At 27.9% G+C, this 10,023-nt stretch overlaps 1 pseudogene; it reads left to right on the top strand.

Annotated features, from left to right (window-relative positions):
* The first annotated feature begins 1,327 nt into the window (after positions 1-1,327).
* Positions 1,328-1,424, top strand: LOC121245150 (annotated as a pseudogene).
* The last annotated feature ends 8,599 nt before the right edge of the window (positions 1,425-10,023 follow it).

Here is a 10,023-nt window from a genome sequence, read left to right as displayed (position 1 = left end):
TTATATACACACATTAATTCTAGTCATCTCAATTTCCGGATTGATAAAATCTCATTAACCTTGAGAGGATCCTATAAAAACTACAGGGCAACGATAACTCAATAACACATGAAATTGCAAAAAAGAAATGGCAATAAAATTTGACATTCTAGCCCCACATGTTTTAGGCTTTTAGACCTTAGGAATATCGTTTGTGCATTTTTTTAATAGGTTTTTCAAAAAAATGCTACAAGCAAATCTCATACCAAACACCTACACTTAACCAACATGTGATTTGTCTTTTTGTCATTCTATTTAAACATACAGATATTTAATCATTAAAATAGAAGGGTAAAAATGACAAATCATATGTTGATTAGGTGGAGGTGTGTGGTGTAAGACTTCCACATATAATTTTTCATTTGGTTATATGTATGGCATTTTGGGCTCTAAACTTTGTATTTTGGTTTTGGTTTTGGTTTTTTTTTTTGTTTTAATTTGGGTCAGAAAAATCAACTAGCTCAACAAAAATTCTAAAACCAAATCATCATTGTAAAACAAAATCAAACCTGAAAAAATTGAGAAAATCGAAAATATTGGTTCTATTGACTATGGAGGTGTGTAGTGTAAAACTTCCATGTATAATTTTCATTTGGTTACATGTATGGTATTTTTGGTTGAAAATAATATTTTGGGCTCTAAACTTCATGTTTGGACTTATTATTATTATTAATTTGGTTAAAAAAAAATCAACGAACCCAACAAAAAGCCCAAAACTAAATTATCGTTGTAAAACAAAATAAAACCTGAAAAAATTGAGAAAATCGAAAGTATCAATTCCTCTTGTAAACCAGTTAGTTTCGATTCTAATACTTCCAAAATCGAATTAAATCAATTTGGTTCGCCAGGAAGTCCAAAATCGAATCAAACTAAACCAATTACACCCTCTAATCTTGCATGGGTGTGTTAATTCCCCCATACTAAGGACCAGTAGTCTTCTAGGCATAATTGATGGATCAAAACCATGTTGATCACAAATCAATGCAAATCCTATTATAGAAGACTCAATGACATTGAACCCAGACTATATGATCTGAGAGAAAAATGACGAATACATCCTAAGTTGGTTTGTTGCCTCATTTGTCCCAACAATGTATGGCCTAAACACCTCTAATTAAAGAGGTGTGGAGTGCTCTCTCTATAAGGTATGCTTCACCTTTTAGATCAAGGGTGAACCACCTTATAAGGCAATTGCATATCCTTAAGCCTTAGACAAGGATCACGGTCCTATAGTAACTACATCCAATTTTCTAAGTCACTTGAAGATCAGTTAACACTAGTTGGAAAATATGTCAATGATGAAGATCTAATCTCTTACAATATTGGTGGTCTAAATCCCCAATATAATCCTTTCATTGCCTCCTACTCTTTTGCTATTGTTGACTTACGAACAACTTCTTGAACACCAGAATCCTCCACTCGAGTCCAACACCTTTGACCTTTATTCTCAAAAGTTCACTAACCAAAATTGCAAGTTCAGACCTAAATCATCCAATAACCTTACTACTAGCAAGAACTTCACTCTGAAGGGCTACTCACATACTAGAAATCATAAAAGACTCAAGTTGATTAGCTTAACACTAACATAGTCTGTTGCCAAATATGTAGTTACCATTGTTCAATGTATCAGTCGGTTGTCTAGATTTAAATGAAAATGTGTTATAGCGACTTGAACTAATGCATGCCTCTTGAGAATATGAGTTTTAACTGTTTGCCAACCAAACAAAAGGCTTGTGGTTCCAGGATACGAAAGAAAAGTTGTAAACTTATTAAATCTCTTTATGGTTTAAAACAAACTCCTAAACAATGGCACCAAAAGTTTGATGAAATAATTTTATCTTATGATTTCAATATAAATGAATCTTATAAGTGTTTTTATACACTAAAATAGTTGATGGTGCATGTGTAATGCTATATCTTTATATTGATGATATTTTCATATTTGGTGTCTATAGATATTATTCTTGATGTTAAAAACTTTCTATCAAAGAATTTTGACATGAAAGGCATGAGAGAGGCATAGGTAATTCTTGGTATTAAATTAATGAGATCTCATGATGATATTAGCATAAATCAATTTCATTATATTGAAATCAAAAGTTTGAGAGATTCGAATGCAAGCCTGCTAGTACTCCTCTTGATCTTTGTTTACATTTAAATAAGAATCTTGGAGATCATGTGTCACAACTAAGATATTCCTAGATTATTAGTACATTACTGTATATTATTAATTCTACGAGACCTGATATTTCATATGTTATGAGTAGATTTAATAGATATACTAGTAGGCTTGATGATTCTCATTGGAAGCCATTAGACAAAATTTTTAAATATTTGAGAGGAATCATTACATATGGTATGGTATCTGTTATTCTGGGTATCCCACTGTGTTAGAAACATACAGTGATGCTAGTTGGATTACTAATACAGTATATCATAAGGGAACGAGTGGATATATTTTCACTCTCAGTGGAACAGTTGTGGCTTAGAGATCTTCTAAACAAGCTGTGATTTCACGATCTACTATAGAGGCTAAATTAATACCCTTTATACTACCGGACATGAGATAGAGTGGCTTAAGAATTTATTATCAAAAATTTCACCAGTTAAAAAGATAATGCCAGCTATTTCTGTTCTTTGTGACAATCATACTGTAATAAGTGTTTGTAATAATAAACACTTTAATCATAAGAGGAGATATTTTAGTATTAGGCATTCTACAATAAGATACATGATAAAGAATGGATACCTAACTTTGGGATATGTAAAGTCATAAGATAATCTAGCGGATCCTTTGACAAAAAGATTGGCAAAGTCGAAGATTATACTTACATCAAGGGGTGAGATTGAAGCCCATTAATTAGGTCACTGGTAGCGGCAACCCAATCTTCCTGACTAGAGATCCAAGAATAAAGTTCAATGGAAAGAACAAATTATTTGAGTGACTAGATTACACAATTAAAATATTATTATAGATTCATCCCTTAGGTGTGAGTGCTACAAATGTAATGGTAAAGGAAATAAGTCCAAGATTAAGGCGAGGTATTGAATTGTAGATACTCTTGGAGGACTCACCTATGTGAGTGTGATTGTGGCGTCGTAGTCTATGGTAATTGGATTATTCCCTAGAATACTCATAAATTCAAGATACGGTGCACGACTTTTATACACCACCTTGAAATGAGTCTGATATATGTCGTACTATGTGTGTAGTGTAAAGAAGCCCAAGTTAAAAGATTTTGGTTCAAGACATGGTTCATCATGGATCTTTTAGATGGAAACATGCTAACACTAGGTAGAAGTTCAAAACCGCAAACTACCTCTATTGATGCATAGAACTTAGCCTAAAGAAAATTTTGTTCTATTATGTTTTTTAAAATATTTTAATCAGGTGGAGGATTGTTGGTTTTTAAACTGAAAAAATGATTAAAATATTTAATGTTAAGTAAAAAATAATGTGAACCATTATCATTGTTCAATGTATTGGTTCAATTGTTTAAATTTAAATGAAAATGTGTCATGCTGACTTGAATCAATGCATGCATATTGGGAATATGAGTCTTAACCGCTTGCCAATCAAACAAAGGATTGTATCTTTTAGTGAATTAGAAATATTTTCAATGTATTCTCTAATATTTGAAAAGTTGTGACTTCTCACAACTGTCATTTCATTCTCTATAAATAGAGAACCTCACCCACAAATTTATTGACTCAAAATTCTCTACAATGTTAGAGAAATACTTCCTCTTTTTTGTCTTTATTTTTTTGGGCTTTGGCTATTTTATATCGAATTTGAGGATCTCCTTTTGTGTGTACCGATAAGAAGATTAATAGGAACCGACGTTGTTATATCTTGGGAGTAGATTGTAAAAAAGCCTAGTGCATGTTTAAATTTGGAGGTGGCGAAATCTATTCTAAGGAAAGAGTCCATCACAACGTGCTTCAATACCAGATTCTCTTTTTCTAATTTGTTCTTGTTATATTACACATTCTCTAGTTTACAAATTAGCGTTTGCACATAGATAATTTATTATTCAAAATATTCTCAACAAGAACTTTACAATGTAATTTACCAAAGTAAACCACATCAATTTGTAAGATTTCAAACAGACTTTTCTTTTCCTAAAATATATTGCAACTATATATAAGTTCTAGTATAACTTTCCCACGTGATCATCAGAGCATACACAAATACATAATTTTATGTTAAGAATGCCTTATTTTTTAATACTCCTTTAACTACCTACTTAGTTAATATTATCCAAAGAAAGTAAAAGTAAGTCATGTTGGATACAATCGTCGATATTGGTCATGAGTAGAAAGAGGTGAAGATCTAGTATATATCTTCCTAGAACCATTAAGGCAGGTGCATGCTGCATGCAAATAAGTCCTAGGTAGCCCATTCAAACCAAAAAGGCACATGAATCCTTAACGGAAAATGCATGTCGATGGAAGCAACAACATCGATAAAATCATCTCCGTAGTTAATTATGACAATAGGCTTTCTTTTATTATCTTCTTTTCTTATTTATAAGAACAATTAATTGAGTCCTAAAATTCATCATTAATGGTACTATGATCTTCATCCATTGCCCCTACTATCACTGGAATAAGATCATTTCAACATATATGAATGAGTTTTTGGGGAGCTGTTGGGCTATTCTCTAGATCACTTCCGTGCTATTCAACTACTTTATCCAGCTTTTTAATTAAAGATAAATAAGTCAAATGATTAAAAAAAAGTACTACTATATACAGTTTTAAAATATGAAAGTTTCGCGCATTCTATTAAAAAAAGTAAGATTTACTATTAAAAAAATAATTTTTTTCGTATGGATCTCAAATTTATCATTTTTTTTAAAAAAAAGTAGATGAAACTTGCACTCCCTTAGAACTGCAAGTCTCATTTCTCTTAAAAAAACAGAGAGACTTGTTGTCAACCCCTTAAAATCTCAACTATGTTGTAATAAACTAAAAATTACACTATTTACTGTCCATATATAAGATTTGATTGTTCAGATAGATAAAATTACATTAGGATTGAAGTTTTAAATTAAACTAATGACCCCTAGTTTATAGCTAGTTTGAACTTGGATCGACCTTAACAACAGATGGTAATTTAGAGCATCCACATTCGGGCACCAAAAATAGCTCCTTAGCCAAAATTTGGCTAAAAGTGTTAACTTTGTTTTGGGGGTGAAAATAATTAACACATTCATTTTGTTTACATGTTACATATCTCTTTTCTCAGGGGAATCAACATTTGGAAAAAGACTATATATTCTTTTCTTTTTTTTTTTAAAATTACCGTTAGGAAGAAATAGGTTTTAAAAATTCTACGCACCGGTAGTGAGAGATATAATTTTAAACTTTTTCAAAAATAATAGTGAGAGATCAATAGTTAAATAGAAATGTTTTAGCTACAAAAAGATCTCATAAAAATAAATTCATAAATTGACGTATTTTGATGTACTACATTAGATTGTAAATCTACTTTTATTCTAAAGTAGATGTAATGTATTATATGAAGTCATGTCAGTTTATTAGCTTACTTTTGTGAGATCTCTTTGTGACTGCAACACCTAACATGAGTTTTAAGAAAATTGTTGCTAAAAAAAAAAAGTTGGAAAAATATGAGTTAGAAAATAAAGAAAATAATTTTAATAGAGTAGAGAAACAATAGAGAGTGGAATGTTGGAGATTTTGATAAGGCGAGAAGTTAAAATAGAAAAACTGTGTTTTATATTTTTGCTAAGGGTGTTGACTGTAGTTTAAAAACAATTAAAAAAAATTGCTAACATACCAAAAAAAAAAAACCCATATATGCAAGGAGATTTTCATTTTTATAAAAAAAATAGTAATTGTTATTTTTGAATTGAGAATATTTTCTCTAAAATGATATTATTTTTATAAAACATAATTTTGTAAAGGGTTGTGAAAATTTCTAAGGAAAAAATAGAAGTTAGCCCCAAAGTCATTACATAAAGAAAAAAAATTATATTTTCAAGCCAGTACGTAAGATACACATAATAAAATATTTACATGATATAATTTAAATTGAAAAATAAATTTTAAAATTTAAATAAAATAGATAATATACTCTACGCATCAACTTCGGAATTGAATAACTCCACGAGTAAAGGATGCTGGCTTTAATATTTGGGTTGGTAGAGAACAGGCCCAATTGATGAATTGAACACCAGAAAGTCCGAATCTGGTTTAGATACGTTAAGGGCATTGAATAAGGAGGTGAGCATGGCACATACCCTGCACTTGTTTCAGACTTCCACAGTTGCGTGTTAGGTGTGGCAGTACTCCCTCGTTTGGACCACAGAAAGTCCGAATCTGGGTTAGATACCTTATTTAATTCTCCTCGTTTTAAATATTTATATAGTTCAAAATATGATATGTATGTTTTCTCTCTTGTCAATTCGCAACCCATTTATTTGATTTTGTAAATCTGATTTTGTGATTATGTTTTCTTCCACATTTATTTGATTTTGTCTTCATCCCATTATTTGAATTAAAAGATAGAAAATGAAAAGACCAGCATTAAAGGTTTTATCTTCGAGACATGTACTTGATTTATTTTTGAAATTTTACATTCCTTATTTTATATAATTTTTTTTATACTTAAATCATTCTATTAATAAGAATAAACAAAGTTCAAGTGCACGAGTTTATATAAATATAGACTGATTGAGCTCTTTTACCAGAGTTTATTATTAAAGAGTAATGTCATATACTACACTTCTCTTTTACTTTCATTCTACTATGTAAGATGTGACACATTTATCACTATTAGATTATAAAAAAATATCTAATAAACGATCATTCAATTGTGATAAATGTACTACATCTTATATAATGAAATAAAATTGAGATGATAGTGTGATGTATAAAATTTTCCTAATGTGAAGTTATTGCAATACTCGCTATTTTACACTAATAGAAACTATCAATTTTAAGTGAAAATAAAGAAGATCCTATTCCATCAACAATTCCCTATATGATAGCCTTATATAAATTGAAACCGAACTTATAATAAGAAAATTATTAATTGAAAGATGAAAGAATATAAAAGGCCATAAATATGTCAGCCTCAAAATCTACTAAAGTCCACCTCGTATATAGTGAGCAAGTGTTTATCGAAAGAATAATTTTTTTTTATTTTTTTTATTTTTTATTTTTTATTTAAGAAATCGACCTGGCCAATCGTGGCGAAATGGATCGAATTCTACAAATTACACTCTTATCTCATTTTTTTCACTATTTAAAATGTAGCAAATTTTATCACCCTTGGATATTTTTTATATTTTTGCAAGAAAAATTCAAAAATTGATGGCTTATAACATCTCATCATAGTAAGATAAAAGATTGCCTCATTTGAATTCGAAATTCACCTCAACTCATCTCATTTAATCTCATTATTACAACTTTATTAAATTTTCATATAAAATATTATAAACAATTAATTTTTTTCTAATTTTAAAATAATATTAATATTAAAAATAATATTCTAATAATTTTTTATTTAATTTATCTAAAATTATTTTAACTCATCTCTAAATCTAAATGAGACTTAATAAAACATGAAGGTACAGTTTGTAGAATTTTCCTTCTGACCTAATCCGGTTTGTTTACATTTTGATTTTCAATTTTTCGAACTTTTCGATTTGGTTACGGGGTTTGTGTTTTTCACCACAAACCGAACAAAATGGAAATCAAATATTTATACATATTATTAAAATAATAATCATAGCATGAGATTGTAATGAATATAGGTAGTAAACTTAATTGGATAGTGATACGCTTACTACTCTATTACTATCCATCTATTATTAAAGTGTATTTTAATTTTTTTTATCATTTTTTTAAATATTTTTTTAACATCCTTAATCATTAAGAAAAAATTAAAAAATATATATAATTTTATTAATAATCACTTCCTTAATCATTCAGTAAAATAAAAAATTAAAAAAAAATCAAATATAAAAAAATAATAGATAGGTAGTAGTAGAGCAATAACCTTATTATTATTAAACTTAATTTATATAATATTCAACAATTTGGGAAAAAAAATACTTAGAATGGAATCGAACTGGACCGAACCGATCAAAACCAATTAACGAATTGGACCGATAAAAACCCTGTTAGTTTTGATTTTAATATTCATGAAACTGTTTCGTTCAACTTTTTTTTAACTAAGGGTGACAATTCGTGTTTTTGGATCTTGTCAAGTTATGAACATTTGATTATATGGATCAACTCGAACCTGACTTATTAAGCTATATGTGTCAAACTTTTAAATCTTAACTCGACCTATTTAGATAACGGATCGGGTCGGAACATCCGTTTTAACTTGTTTAATAATTAATAAGAAATATGTTAAAACTATATGACTTATTTAAAACCGTTCATGTAAATAAGTTGAACTAACATACATAATCCATTTGACTTGATTAATATAATTTCACATAAAAATTAGAATCGATATTTATTAGTAGCCACAATATTTAAAAAAGATAAGACTACTTGCTAACAAAATATATCAATATTTTTCAAATTTGAACATACAATAAAACTAATATTATAAACTATATAATACCAAATATGAGCATAGATTCAGAATTACAACTCTAATAATAAAAATATAAACATATTGATCAATATTAATATTACAACATAATAATAATAAAATTATAATTTTGAAATAAATTCTAAAAGAGTTAATTTCAAGTTAAATAGATTGACTCATTATTGACCTGTTTCTAAATTGTGTATTAATAGGTCAATCTATTTAACCCAAACCTATTAATATCAAATCGAACTCGCTAATTTTATATCTTGTTCGTATTAGATTCACGTATCGTATAACATATTATCATTCCTATTTTTTACAATAGTATGCTAAAAAAACGATATAATCAAACTGATTTTAGCCATAACCATAATACTCTTTTTAAAGTCATTAAATCTTTTAATCTCAATTATTTTTATTTAACTTCACAAAGTTTTTATCTAATAATTTTCCAAGGTTTTAGAACAAGATAAAAAATACAAAAATCAAAATAACTTTTGCATAAATCAAAGATTAGTTGCAAATCCATTATTTGAGTCTTTATGTTTTTATAAGTTGAGACTTCAGTCATTTTGTAACGTTGATATCTAAATTTCAAGAAACTATCAAATAGAAACTTCGAAAATTCAACAGGCCACGCGTCAGTCTCTAATTAGTCAACACATGGCATCAATACCACCTTAGCGACTCATAGACTAACACGTGATGTACGAATGCTATTATGTCAATCACGTCATTAATTTTCTAAAAATAAAATCAACGAAAGTACTGATTTGCAAATTATTTTAAAATTCATATATCATTTTTATAAAAATAAAAAATTGAAGCACCGAATTGAAAGAAAAGAAAAATATTTAGGATTTGTTTAGAGAGTGAGATGAAATGAGATAAAAATTTTATTAATAATAATAAAATAGTTTGTGAATAATAATGAGATAGTTTGAATTGAGTATTTTTTAAATTTTAGAAAAAGAGAGAGAAAAAATTAAATAAAAAATATTATAAATTTAAAATATTATAATAATATAATTTTATAATATAATTTTTATTTGAAAATCAGAAAAAATTAGAATTATTTTTTATTTTTTATTTGAAAGTTTGAAAAAATTGTAATGATTAGTTTAAAAATTTTATATTTAAATTATGTTTAAAAATAAGATAAGATAAGAATTTTATATTTTATTTAAACTTGAAACCTGCCGGTTAAAAAAGGAACACAAAAAATTATTTTTTTAATATAAAAAAAAAGAGAAAAGAAAATACAGATAATATGCATTTCGTCGATATCCCTTTTCGCAATCCGTGTAGAAGGGTACTTACAAAAATAGGAAAACTCAAATACTAATTTTACGACCAATCGTAATTGAAAACAAAAACTATCATTAAAATATCTTTTTGAAGTG

Source organism: Juglans microcarpa x Juglans regia, chromosome 8S (genome assembly GCF_004785595.1).
Source record: "Juglans microcarpa x Juglans regia isolate MS1-56 chromosome 8S, Jm3101_v1.0, whole genome shotgun sequence".
Lineage (NCBI taxonomy): Eukaryota > Viridiplantae > Streptophyta > Magnoliopsida > Fagales > Juglandaceae > Juglans > Juglans microcarpa x Juglans regia.
The sequence above is the reverse complement of the archived record's forward strand: the minus strand, read 5'-3'. Positions and strand labels throughout refer to the sequence as shown.